General features: G+C 37.1%; 1 protein-coding gene across 2 annotated transcripts in view; it reads left to right on the top strand.

Annotated features, from left to right (window-relative positions):
* LOC128985063 (alpha-1,6-mannosyl-glycoprotein 2-beta-N-acetylglucosaminyltransferase-like) overlaps nt 1-13999 on the top strand; it is a 99930-nt gene that overhangs the window by 32343 nt on the left and 53588 nt on the right. The window contains exon 1 of one of the 2 annotated variants that reach the window (XM_054404459.1): nt 9231-9252. The exons of the other annotated variant lie outside the window; for it this stretch is intronic. The gene's annotated coding sequence lies outside the window, so the exon portion shown is untranslated. Of the gene's footprint in view, nt 1-9230; nt 9253-13999 lie in introns of those variants that run through there. 2 annotated transcript variants of the gene reach the window in all.

Genomic DNA, 13999 nt, shown 5'->3' with positions numbered 1-13999 from the left:
TATTTAATGACCAATAAAGATTTATGATTTATGATTTATGATTTACGATTGAATCTCTTCAAGTAGACAGGGCCAGAATTGAGAAGCCATGAAGGAGCTGAAACACCATTGTTCCCAGATCTACGTGGATGTAAGAACATACGGTCGTGAGGAGTTTGATTTGTGGCTGTGCAAAGTAATGATCTCACTGAGCTGAGGGCATCCTCTAAAACTGTCTCCCATTGGTTTATTTCTAAGTTAAGTGATTTCAACGCCAGTTCAATTGTTTTCCATAGAATGGCGTTATACCTTTCAACTTGCCCATTACCTGCTGGATTGTACGCAGTGGTTCTACTAGTTGAGATTCCAAGTGAGTTCAAGTAGCTTTTTAAGTCTTGGCTCAGAAATGATGTTCCTCTGTCCGAATGTATGTAACTAGGAACCCCAAAAGTAGAAAATAATGTTTTTAGTTTCGACTCAACTGTTGACGATGACATGTCTGAACAAGGGAAAGCGAAAGGGAACCGTGAAAACTCGTCTACTATTACTAATAAGTAACTTCCATTTTGTAGCCCCTGAACTGCTTAGTATAAACTAAATTAAAACATACCTCGTCTTGCAGTTCAAATAAATAGTGTCTTTTTCAATCCACTACATGTTTCGCCATATTGGCATTTTCAAGTGGTAAACAGAAACATTGAGACTTGAAACATTATAATATCCGAATTGGACTCGTCAAATTGTAGAAATTTACATTGAAACACAAAACAGTACATACATTTGACACGTACGAACGAAACATTATCATGTAGGCCTACAACACTTATTGTAACCCGATCACGGCACTGACTGAGACAGAACTGGCAGGAAAACTAAGAAGTGTTGTGTGTGTTATTATTGAATTTTGAAACCAGTTTGTCGATCATACTCGGCTTATAACCGTTGGAGACTGCAATCTGTTTGATAATATTTAGTTCTCTATTGTAATCTGTGGTTGAAAGAGGAAAATTAAGCATTCTGTTTACTAGGCTATTGTATGCAGCAAGTTTGTGAGAGACGGGATGATAAGACGTTGCATGTATAGTTTGGTTTGAGGAGGTGGGTTTCCTGTAAACGCTGTAGCATAACTTACTGTCCTTTTTTTCGATTGTCATGTCTAAGAAATTTATTTTGTTGGCATCTTCTGTTTCTATTGTGAATTGAAGCTTGGGAGCAATGCTATTAAGATAATTGAGGAGTAGATTTAACTGTCTAGAGCTGCCATTGAATAACATTATTGTGTCATCAACGTAACGGTTATAAAGTATGATTTTGTTCCTGAATTTATTTAAATCTGAGAATATGAATTCATTTTCAATGTGATTTAAGTATATATCAGAATGTTTTTTTTATATTGGACAGACTGGCAGAACTTTTACTCAGCGCTTCAAGGAACACTACCCCGACCACAAAACTAATAAACAAAAATCAACGTTTGCCCAACACCTTATAGATACTAATCATTCTGTAGACAAAATAGAAAACAGCTTACAAATTTTACACATTTGCAACAAAGGGAATAAGCTAGATTCTCTGGAACAGTTTGAAATATACAGTAGCTACAATAAAGAAGAAACAAAGCAAAATATTTTAAATGAAAAATTAAATTTCAATTCTCATGCAATATTTAATACAATCATCTCCCATAGCTCTGGACACAAGCAAGTTGACCTTTGTACCTCTGATAACAGAGGAGCTGAGACTTCTTAGTTTTCCTGCCAGTTCTGTCTCAGTCAGTGCCGTGATCGGGTTACAATAAGTGTTGTAGGCCTACATGATAATGTTTCGTTCGTACGTGTCAAATGTATGTACTGTTTTGTGTTTCAATGTAAATTTCTACAATTTGACGAGTCCAATTCGGATATTATAATGTTTCAAGTCTCAATGTTTCTGTTTACCACTTGAAAATGCCAATATGGCGAAACATGTAGTGGATTGAAAAAGACACTATTTATTTGAACTGCAAGACGAGGTATGTTTTAATTTAGTTAATAAGTAACGGTTTCGACTTGATGAAGGCAGCGGGCCTTTGAAATCAATATTCAGCCGTTCAAATGCAGAAGTGGCTTTAATCAAAATCCCTTTGTGTTTGAAGAATCTAGGCTTCACAGCAGCACACACATTGCAGGAATTTGTTATTTGTCTGATTTCATCAATCGAGTAGGGCAAGTTTTTACTTCGAACCCAGTGGTACAAACGTGTCACACCTGGATGACATAGATTCGCATGTAAATCAATCAACAGTTTTTCTTGATTTTGGATTGAAGAACATACTCTAGTCAGGGCATCTGCAGCCATATATTATCTTTACCGGGTCTATATACAATATCATAATGAAAGCACGACAATTCCAGTTTAAACCACAATTTTCATTTTTCACTTTGCCATGACGGTTGTTATCGAACATAAAAGAAACCGACCTCTGGTCAGTAATCAGCTTGAAATGTTTACCAACCAAATTGTGACGCCATTTCCGCAGTGCTTCCACAATAGCTTGTGCTTCTTTTTCGACACTTGAATGTCTTTGTTCTGCTGGAAAAGTATCCTTGAGAAGAATGGGACTGGACGGTTCGATTGAGTCAAAGTAGCAGCAATGGTACTCTCAGATGCAACAGTTTCTACGATGAACTGTGCTTCAGGGTCAATGCAGCTTACTACAGATCCGATGATTTCACTTTTTATAGTTTCGAAAGACTGGAGCCCTGCTTTGGACAAAGGGAATGTAGTACGCGCAAGTGGAATCACTTTGGTAGCATAATCTGGTATAAGTGATGCATAATGTGAAAACATACCAAGGGTCCTCCTCAGTGATGCGGTGTCTCTGGGTGGAGGTAAATTTTTCAAAGGATCTAGTCGACTGGGGTCAGGCTTGATAGTTTTGTTTGATATATGATAGCCCAACAAGTTGATCGATCGCAGTGAAAATGAAGACTTCTCATTATTAATAGTTAGGTTGTATTTGGATGCAGCTTCGATAAACTTTTTTAAGTTTATATCGTGTTGTTCTTGTGTTTTTCCACAGATTGTAACATCATCAAGATAGGCGTAAGTGTCTTGTAACTGTTCTGTTCGGATGACTTGGTCAATTACACGTTGGAATACTGCCACCCCATTAGTGACCCCAAACGGGATACGCTTAAACTGGTAGAGTTGACCACAGGCCTCAAAAGCTGTGTAGTGCTTTTCTTCATTTCTTATCTTTACTTGGTGGTACGCACTTTTCAAGTCGATAGTACTGAAAAACTCATAATTTGCAACTTTGTTAATGATATCATCGATTCTAGGTAGTGGGTAAGCGTCCAGTAATGTAAAACGATTTATAGTCCTGGAGTAGTCAATGACCATTCTTTTTCTATGATTTTCAGTAGTAACTACTAATGCTTGAGCCCTCCATGGAGACATACTAGGCTCTATAACATTCGTCTTTAAGTTATTAAAATTGTAATGAGAGTAAGAATGAATGAAATAGTATATTTCGTACCTAGGGCCGAAAATAAGGTTTTGCCGGCTCGAGATAGTTTTTAAGTTCGAGACGAAGTCTCGAACTTAAATCGATCGAGAGCTGCAAAACCATTTCGGTCCGTGGTACGAACGCTATTTTTCACCACACTATACCCTATTACCACTATTCACCACAATAATAATGCACACTGATCGTCAACACAACTACAACTTTAAGGTTATGTTAAGAAATAATTTAAGGAATCAGCAAAAATAAAAATAAATAGTTGCTAGGCAACGGTGACAATAACACAATTCTATATTGCAATGCTATGGATTTTGATTGTGTATTTAAAACGCATTCATGTTTTAAGTAAGTAAGCGGACAGCTGATTTTGCGGCCCCGGCCTGTAAAAACCTGCTCGGTCCCCAAATTGGCGACAGCTGGCATGGCCAGCAAAACGTAACTTTCAGCCACCAATTAACGTATGTAATACAGCCAAAAACATCTTAGTGTGGTGAAAAAGAACGTTTATTGCCTTTAGAAAGGTTTTTAATAACTTGAACAATACTACATTGAATTATAATGGACTTGTTTACAAACACAACAAAACAATAATAAAGAATTGAAGACACATGTTTTTTACTACAATGCCCGACTCCTTCACAGAAGGGGTTCACATCGACTTCTGAACAGGCGCTTTAGACACGCTAGTCTCGGCTCGTGGTGTCACATTTTGATGTTGCCCCTACTCGGACAGTTGAAAACTCTGACAAATGATATTTTGATATTTTTTTAAATAATTTAAACACTCGGACAAATGAAAACTCGGACAGTTGATTTAACGAAATATTATTATTATTTAAACCATACTCGGACAGTTGAAAACTCGGACACGTGATATTTCGATATTTTTTAAAATAATTTAATAAACTCGGACAAATGAAAACTCGGACAGTTGATTTATCTAATTATTATTAGTTATTTATCAAAACTCGGACAGTTGAAAACTCGGACAAATGATTTTTCAAATATTTTGTAATTTTTAACAAACTCGGACAGTTGAAAACTCAGACAAATGATGTGATCCCCATTTAAGTATTACAGATATTCATTTTATCTAACTGCCCAAACGGTTCCCCCACTCTGCACTGCCAGCCTTTACTACTTTCTTCACCACTTCCTACGTCGTGAGGCCTGTTCCCTTCACTTCCATAGCATTTTAGCATTGAAGATACATTAATCTAACTGCCAAAGACGGACGGATCTCACACTATGCTGATGCTCATACTTTACTACTTCCTACGTCGTGGACCTGTATTCACCACGTTCCATAGCATTTTAGTATTTCAGATACGTTAATCTAATTGGCAAAAACATTCCCACACTCCGTACTGCTTGCCTTTACTACTTCTTTCACCATTTCATATGTCGTGGGCGTGCTTCCATCCCTTCTCATAGCATTTCAGCATTGCAGATACATTAAAACTGCTACAAACAGTTTCCAGTTCCCACACTCCACACTGCTCACCTTACTACTTCTTTCACCCCTTCCTACGTCGCGGATCTGTTTCCTTCTCTTCCCATAGCATTTTAAGATTGTAGATACCTAAATCTAATCGTCATATACAGATCCCACACTCCAAACGACTCACCTTTACAACTTCCTTCACCACTTCCTTCACCACTTCCTAATTGCGGACCAGTTTCCCTCCCTTTCCGTAGCATTTTTGGATTGCAGATACCTCAATCTAATTGTCATAAACAGTTCCCACACTCCAGACAGCTCGCCTTGACTACTTCCTTTACCACTTGCTACGTCGGGGACCTGCTTTCCTCCCTTCCCATAGCATTTTAGGATTGCAGATGCCTTAATCTAATCGTCACAAACAGTTCCCACAGTCCGGACTGCTCGCCTTTACTACTTCCTTCACCACATCCTACGTCACGGACCTTCCTTCCCATAACATCATAGGATTGCAAATACCTTAATCTAATGGTCACAAACAGATCCCACACCCTGAACAGCTCGCCTTTACTACTTCCTTCACCACTTCCTACGTCGCGGACCTGTTTCCTTCCCTTCCAATAGCATTTTAGGATTACAGATACCTTAATCTAATCGTCATAAACAGTTCCCACACTCCGGACAGCTCGCCTTGACTACTTCCTTCACCACTTCTTACGTCGCGGACCTGTTTTCCTCCCTTCCCATAAAATTTTAGGATTGCAGATACCTTAATCTAATCGTCATAAGCAGTTTCCACACTCCAGACTGCTCGCCTTTACTACTTCCGAACCACTTCCTACGTCGCGGATCTGTTTCCCTCTCTTCCCATAGCATTTTAAAATTGTAGATACGTAAATCTAATCGTCATAAACAGTTTCCACACTCCGGACAGCTCACCTTTACTACTTCTTTCACCACTTCATACGTCACGGACCTCAAGCTAGTGTCGTCATTTGATTATAATGTATGATCCATACCGTTTCTGTTCTAATATCTGTGGAATAATGCTATCATCTATTTCTTTATCTACTGCATTCAAAAGTCAACAGCTGATCATATGTCTTTGTTTATGTGTTAAATACTGCTTCCATAAGGATTACATTGAAACTTTGAGACCCAGTGGGGCGGATTCCTGAGAGACATTTTTAACGCCATATAGATGTTGGCACTCACCGATATGGTCTTTATCACCATACAAAATTTGAAAACGGTTGATTCAGCCGTCTAGGAGGAGTTTGCGTATTACGAAATGCATAAGAGTCGATGTATATTTTAACGTTTTAAGGTGCCAAAAGATTTGTCTCAATATAAAGTTTTGCAATAAGGTCTTAGAATTTAAAAATTCCTACTCTTAAGGGCATGAGACCCTCTCAAAGGTCGGGGTTTCCCCATAAGAAATACATAGAAGAAATTTAAAAACAAAAAACAGCTGTTTATAAGAATAAACTCAACAGTTAATCCGTTTTGTTGGAAGAACAGAAAATGCCTCAATTTCAAAGAAGAAATATTGAAAACGGGAGAAGGAGACAATTAATAATAAGATATCTTATGCGTATGAGGAGAGTAGAAAAAGAGAGGTGTGGTCTAACAGATACCCATCCAGATACACATTCACTTGGCAAGATGAATGATATTTGCCAGTTCTGCCATGCAACTTACTTTGGAAGTGAAAAAATATACGAAGCACATAGTGTTGTCACAGTGGTAGAGTAAACTTGCCTAATGTCAGATCAAATGAATGCATGCAAGAAATGTTTACTGCTGACACCGACAGATCGAGATACTTCAAAACATTTAGTACAAACAAACTATATTAATGCCTTGACTATGATATTTTCAAATAGTAAGATATTGCTAAATTTTGGCGGACCTTGACCTTATGTTTTATTGTAAACTTTTGTATTACTCGCTCTAATTCAATTGAGAAAAAACGCAAATGGATTGTTTACTTCTAGGTTATGTTGCCAGTTCCTCTGACAAACTTATACAAAGTTTTTTGACTGAATTCGCCAACACAATCCAAACATTTCAAGTCAAAAATAAGAAGTTTCAAAAACTCATTTACTATTGAAAGTTTTAGTGGCATTAGACCAAACATAAGTGAAGGAATTAGTGTTTATGTAATTATGTGTTTAGCGATCGAGTAGTTACGGTCAAGTTTATTTTTATGATTCAGGAGAGGCAAATAATATACACTGTTCAAAAAGAGAAAATGAAAATCGCTATCCAAATCTTATAGCTACAAGATTTGGCCACAAATCCAGCCTATTTCGACAAATGAATCCATACTTTCAAAACTTTGGGACAGGTATTAAGAGAAACTCCACTGAACAACGTGAGAACGTTCTGACGCGGGGCATATACTGATTAGGGGGATGTCTCATATCAAAGAAATAAAATGACCCAACTTATACTTAACACAGGTTATCAGTAAGGTAACAGTTTTCTTCAATTCCCAATGCTGGAAAAACTTTGATGCAACATGTTAACTCCAATTGAAGCAGATCGTTTAGCATTCATTATTAGAAGTTATCAGTTAAAACTGAGAGCGGAAATAATGTAGGTGAGCCTTGACGACGCAAATAGAGATATTTAAAATTAGTTTCTTACAAGTGTTTAAACTCTAAGATGTAACTAGAATTACTCGAATGTAAGCATAACGTTTTCCTCTGCGTTATGTTTCATACTATGCGGCTCATTGAGCCGCATTGAGAAGTGTTTACAGAGAAGTGGTTCTCTAGTAATATGTATTTTAAGCACATAAGCAGAATGAAAAGATAACAGTTGCATTCAGGGCCGGATCTAGGAACCGCGAAACCCCGCAATGCGGGGGGGCCCAAGCCCTTAGGGGGCCCAAAGAGCTCGTAAAAATTAAAATTATTTTAATGCATATAAACATAATTGAATAGGACGGCAAGTTTAGTTTTGACAGACAAATAAATATTGTCAACATCAAAGCTAAAGTTAGAATTATTAAGTAAATTTAGACTTGTGATTTTACTCGTCGACAAACACGACCTAACTAGACCTCGCCCTAGGCCTAGCTAGACAGTTCAATCTCGCCACTTTCAGTCAGTCCATACTCAGTCAGCTCAGTCCAGTCAGCACGTCAGCTGCATGGCGAGCTTCACAGATCCACTACAGTCCGATCGGACCACCCGAGCGACGTACCGAGGACTCCGTCCAAACAGTAGTTTAAACTATTGCCACGACAAGCGCTGGGTGCAGCGAGCGATCTCAATCTGTCAACGCAATTATTTTAGAGATCAGCCAAAATAGTGAATACTACTGTAGTTTTGTTTTGTGAGGTTATGTTTATCGTGCCGTGTCGCCGGTTTTCTATAGTTGTTAAATTAAATAATTAATTAATATACACAGTTGTACCTGTAGCCCAGGCAAATTAGACATATGCTCCCCAAAAAATCGTCTAAAGCTGGAAAGTGTTTTAATACCTTTTGGGGGTCCCAAATAAGAGTCCTGTGAGTTTGCGACGGATTCTGACGTCTGCTTTAGTTTTGGGAGTCGAAAAACCATGAAAATTTTGCACTTTTTTCAGTTTTTCACTTATAGCTCATAAAAGACGAACCCTACGGAAAATGTTGTTCAAAGGTCTCTTTTAGTGCATTAAATTCTGCGTCGATTGATGTTAAATACGTCAAAATCGGCCGAGCCATTTAGCCGCTGTAGCTTTTTAAAGTTGGATCATTTTCATCAACATAGCCAAAAAGTTGATTATTTGACCAGTTTTCGGCTTACAACTCCTAATCGACACTTGCCATACAAAAATGCACCTGTAGTTAGTTTGGAAAACACAAAATTCTGCGTAACGTGTTTTTTACCAATCAATAATGGTAATTGATTGCTACCTACTTTGTATGGTCCACATTAATTGCTCCACACCCCCCAAACCCCCTGGAGCCCCGTACGCAGCTGTAGGGGCCCTTGGAGGACTTTTGCAGGGGGGCCCATATTTTGTAGATCCGGCCCTGGTTGCATTGGAAATAACAAGAGAAGTTAAATATAACCATGGAACAAAACAGCATTGTAACAAAAAAATAATAACAACAATAACAGGAAATAGCATTAACAAAGTATTGTACAGATAATAAGTAATAACATAACATATTTAATATTAATTTGGATTTCAGAAAAAGCATGTAGATTATGAAAGTACAATAACAACAAATATTTCCTCAAGATTTAACAATATAAACTATGATGACAATAAGTTCTACGTGAGACAAGGAGTATTTAGGTTTGCTGCTAGAAGGAAACTAATAAGGTGTGTTTTTTAGCAAAATATTAAATAACTTAGTACCGTATTAAATAAATAAATTTAAATAAGTTTGATCAAAACATATCCTTAAACAAGCAAACTGCAACATTTAACAATATTCTCCATAAGAATAACATGGGCATTTTAAATTTACAACTTTTTGAATTTTCTCCGTAAATAACCGTAAAGAACACTTTGATATACAAAATTATTTGTTTTTTAGGCTCTTTAAATAAGTCTAGAGAGAAATTGTTAAATTTTGTGTTTTGAGGGTAAAAAAGGAGAAAAACTATTTTTTACCCCATTTTTGTCCCCATGGTCCGATCATGCTGATTCGCAAACTCATTCAAGTTTATTCCGCCTTGCACATTTAAACCAAGTTTTATCAAAAACGGACAAAAATTATTCAAGTTATCGCGTTCACGGACGTATATATATATAAATCTTTGGTCATGGTTGTTTGTGTACATCAAATAAATGACGACCAAATAAGTAAAAGAAAAGTAGTTTAATAAGACAGTTAAATTTTGTGTACAATCCTGTAGAAAAACCAAAACCAGACTAACATGCGTTGCTATGACAACGTAACATCAGCTGACGCTACACCAGCCCCCCACGCAAGGGCGGTCCCAGGGGGGGGGGGGGGTTAGGGGGTCATGACCCCCCAAAATATTTTATATATAGGCCTAGATAAACTATTATACCAGGGGAACTTTAATAATTTTTATTGCAAATCGTTCTACCAAATTGAATTCATTGTAGTCTTTACACTTGTGGCGAATGGACTAATTACAAACTCTAACCCAAACCTAGGGATCGTTCGAGTCTGAGTATTTTTTGTACGTTATGAAAAGTAGGAAGATCGGCAGACGACGGACGCTTTCAGCCATATACGGCAACGGCAGTGTCTGATGCTGGCGTTCGACGTTCGGCCGCATTCTTCTTATTTAATTTTCGGCATTTAATGTTATCATTAATTTTAACCTAGATGGTTGAAAACTTGAATTGGGTATTGGATAAAGAAAAGAAGTTGTATTAATAGTCCAAGCTTGAAGGGTAGTTGAATATTAATTTATCTGAGTTCAGCGATAGGAATTTGTTATTACAGTAATGTAACTCAATGATTACCGTAGAAAATTATTAAACTTTCAATATTAAATCATTCATATTTAGAGCACCTGATATCATATTTAAAATAACACAACCCAATTGGTATTTTGCTAGCCACAAAACAACAACAAAATGGTAATGGTAGTGTCTCAGACTTAAATGCGGAAGGGACGGATTTAATTCCTGGCACAACCACTCACAACCACAAAAAAGTTGCACAAAAACTTTATTCTCACATTGACCCCTTGTAAAATGCCGCTGGCGTAGAAAAAAATTAGTACACTGAGAACCAAATCTTCAGGCGGTAGCAGTGACGGGACGCTGACGGCATCGTTAGTTGGGTAGTGTACTTTGTGTAGGTTAACTGTTGCTTGCTGGGCAGGTATAATGCAGTCGTGTTGGGTGCTAGTTCTTAAACACTTCTTAGATAAAATAAGTTCTCTGGTTCAAAATCATGGTCTGATTTTGGACAATTTTTGTTTAGCATGCACATTGGCACCAGTTGAAAGGGTGTTTTTGTAAATCAAACATGCTTGAATGTGTTGTAATGTTGCGGTATTCCTTTGATATTAAAACCACAAGTCTCAATAATAAAAAAAAAAAAAAAAAACATTACATTATACGAGTACAAGTTTATTTTTTAACATTTTTTTACCTTTAAAAAATAAACTGGGAAGCTTGAACACATTAAACTAGGTCCTCAAAATAGTTTAAAAACTACTAATTTTAGCACGTTATTTCCAATTTTTTCCCGGGGGGGAACCCCTTATCACAGTTTAAAATGCAGCTTTACTGTGTATTAGTTGAATTTAGCAATTATAGGATTTTATTTTCCTTAGTATTTTATTGATCATTTTTTCAATGATTTGAGGGTCGTATACGTTGTTGGTGGCTATCAATTGTGGTGAAATGTACATAGAGCTTAACATTATTATTTCATCAAGAACCTGGCAATCAAAAGGTAAACAACATAATTAATTATTTGTTCTTGAATCTGGGAATACCACATAAATTCTGAAAATTATATTCTTTTCTTTACAATTCATATACATAATACCAACAAAATCGTAGAAATATGCAACTCTGTTTGTATCATGGCAAGAAAAGGAGAGGTGCTAACGTGGCTACTAGCACCCTTAATGAATTGGCTAAGCTGCATAGTCCTCTAGTATTCATTGGTGTCATAAACAAACCTTCAATAGATCCAATATTGAGTTCCGATGAATGTCAATCTTATGAAAACATCCTCAGATTAGCCAAAGGATGTAGAGTCATGTAACGCCACGACCTTTGGACCTATGCTGGATTAAGCTAATCGCACACTACAGCCAGACGCGCCACGTCGAACCGCCGTGAAATAATTCCGGCCGAATAGTTTGCATGGGAATCAATCCAATATACCTTTTATACTTTTTAGGAATAAAATTAGACTCAACTCTAACATGGTCTGATCATATAAATTAACTGGAATCAAAGCTTAATGCAGCATTTCACGTTACTTTAGTGCTTTCAAAATTGATAGATGAAAAAACTCAGATAATGGTATACTTTGCATATGTGCACTCTAACATTGGCTATGGTATTGAGTTCTGGGCAAATGCCACAGATAGCAAAAACATATTTAAAATACAAAAGAGAATTATGAGTTATTGCACAAGTTAATCCAAGAACATCTTGTAGAAATTTGTTTAAAAGAATGAAGATTTTACCTGTGCCCTCTTTGTATATATTCAAAACTTTAATCTTTGTCAAAAAACATTTTTCTATTTATGAAGAAAAAATAACTAGAACTCCCAATACAGCTCTAGGCCCTTGAGCTCTGTGTTGCAGTACACCATACATAAATCTGCTGCTTATGAAAAGAGTACTTTTTATATGGGTCTCAATCTGTATACAGTGGAACCTTGATAAAAAGACTCTTGATAAGAAGTCGCCCTTGATAACAAGTGTCATTTTCAAAACCCCTTAAAATTATTTTACCCCTAATCACATGTTATTACAAACCTCAATAAGAAGTCAACCTTTATAACAATTCTTATTTTACGATCCCCATGAGAGTCTTGTTATCAAGGTTCTACTGTAATAAGCTTCCTTTATCACTGAAAGAGGTAGAATCATTTAAAAAGTTCTGGTTACACTTACTATCTTACCTGTTAGACAATTGTTTTTACAGAATTGAGGACTTTTTATCAGCCTGATTGTAGTAGACATAACTTATTGACATTGATATAACTTAACTGTAAACTTCGCTAATAACCTAACTTATTTTATACTTGTTGTTCAATACTGTTAATGCTTTATTCTAATTATGTTTATTACTATATTTATTATTATGTTGCTTTTATTCTATACTAGTACACAATGTATATTTTGACAATTTACCTGCCTGCGTGCAGAAGCACACTCCTTAGGCATTATGTGATGTATTTTAATAAATAAATAAATGAGAGTGCGCACACTTAAACGCGCCTCGCCGCACAGCCGTGTCAACCGCGGAATATTTCTGTTGCCAGAAGTCTCGGGAGAAGTCACGTGGAATTGTTCCGCTGAAGGCGGCTCGGCGCGCTGTAGTGTGCAATAGGCAACAGAACCAATTTCTGACCGCGGCCACCTTCGCGTGTCTTCATACTACTTTGGTCAGCAAGGAAACGCACTGATCCTGATCACAGTCACAGTCTGAACCTGAAGTCATTCTGTTCTGTTTACGTTCACATGCTTTATAGTGATTATCGAGGAAGTTAATTAAGAAAATAAAAACATATCTTAGTCAATTAAAGCTGGTCAACTCGAAAAATAATCAAAAAGTTACACTTAACAACAAAATCACGAGACACACAACTGCACGCTAATGTAGAACTAGAGGCACTGCCCCACTGCCAGTGAGGGACGGCGGCGATGGCGCCCAGTATGTGCGACCTCACAACGGAAGTTTCCACAGGGCGGAGCGGCGTGGTGCGGCGCGTTTGGCTGTAGTGTGCGATGAGCTGTATCTATGGTGCTGTTGGCACTGTCCACAATATTTTATACGAACATGATGAAGTCTTATCACAGTTTAAAATGCAGCGTTATTGTGTATTAGTTGAATTTAGCTATTATAGAGGACCCATGTTAGGCTATTCAATTATGTGGTACCGATTGTCCTTATTGTAACTATATTTGTAAAACGTGGCATTCAGTGTACCTGAAAGCAATTTCCATTGACACCTGCGCCTTTCAAAAATTCCAAGGCTTGACCCTGAACCAAGCAGTTGTTGATATTGGACCAAGAGAATGCATTGCTGGGTTGACGTATGTTGCAGTGAACCTGTACGAAAGATGTATGGACTGCTTTTCAGCCCAGGATTTCCAAAAGAACGTGTGACAAAGAAACTAGTCAAAGATAAACGTTTTATCAATATTTTATTTTTAGTTAGAAATGTTCATATTTGTTTAAATTAATTGACCAATCAATAAAAGTCAATAAAAACACGATCTTTTGTCTATTTGAAATTGTAGGTGTAAAAATAATTTTGAAGCTTTATGGTGATGGTCAATGGGATTAAAATGCCCTGATGACTCCGCTCAATTTTGTGGACGCGTCTGCGAACACCACCTAGTACTTTCTATTTCTCCCCCTCACGTTAAATTTATTCCTTATTATGTC

This window comes from Macrosteles quadrilineatus, unplaced genomic scaffold (assembly GCF_028750875.1).
Source record: "Macrosteles quadrilineatus isolate MER2022 unplaced genomic scaffold, UCM_ALF_1.0 Scaffold_1__1_contigs__length_201487025, whole genome shotgun sequence".
In the NCBI taxonomy this organism is placed as follows: Eukaryota; Metazoa; Arthropoda; class Insecta; order Hemiptera; family Cicadellidae; genus Macrosteles; species Macrosteles quadrilineatus.
Note: the sequence above shows the minus strand (reverse complement) of the source record. Positions and strands in the feature narration are given on the sequence as shown.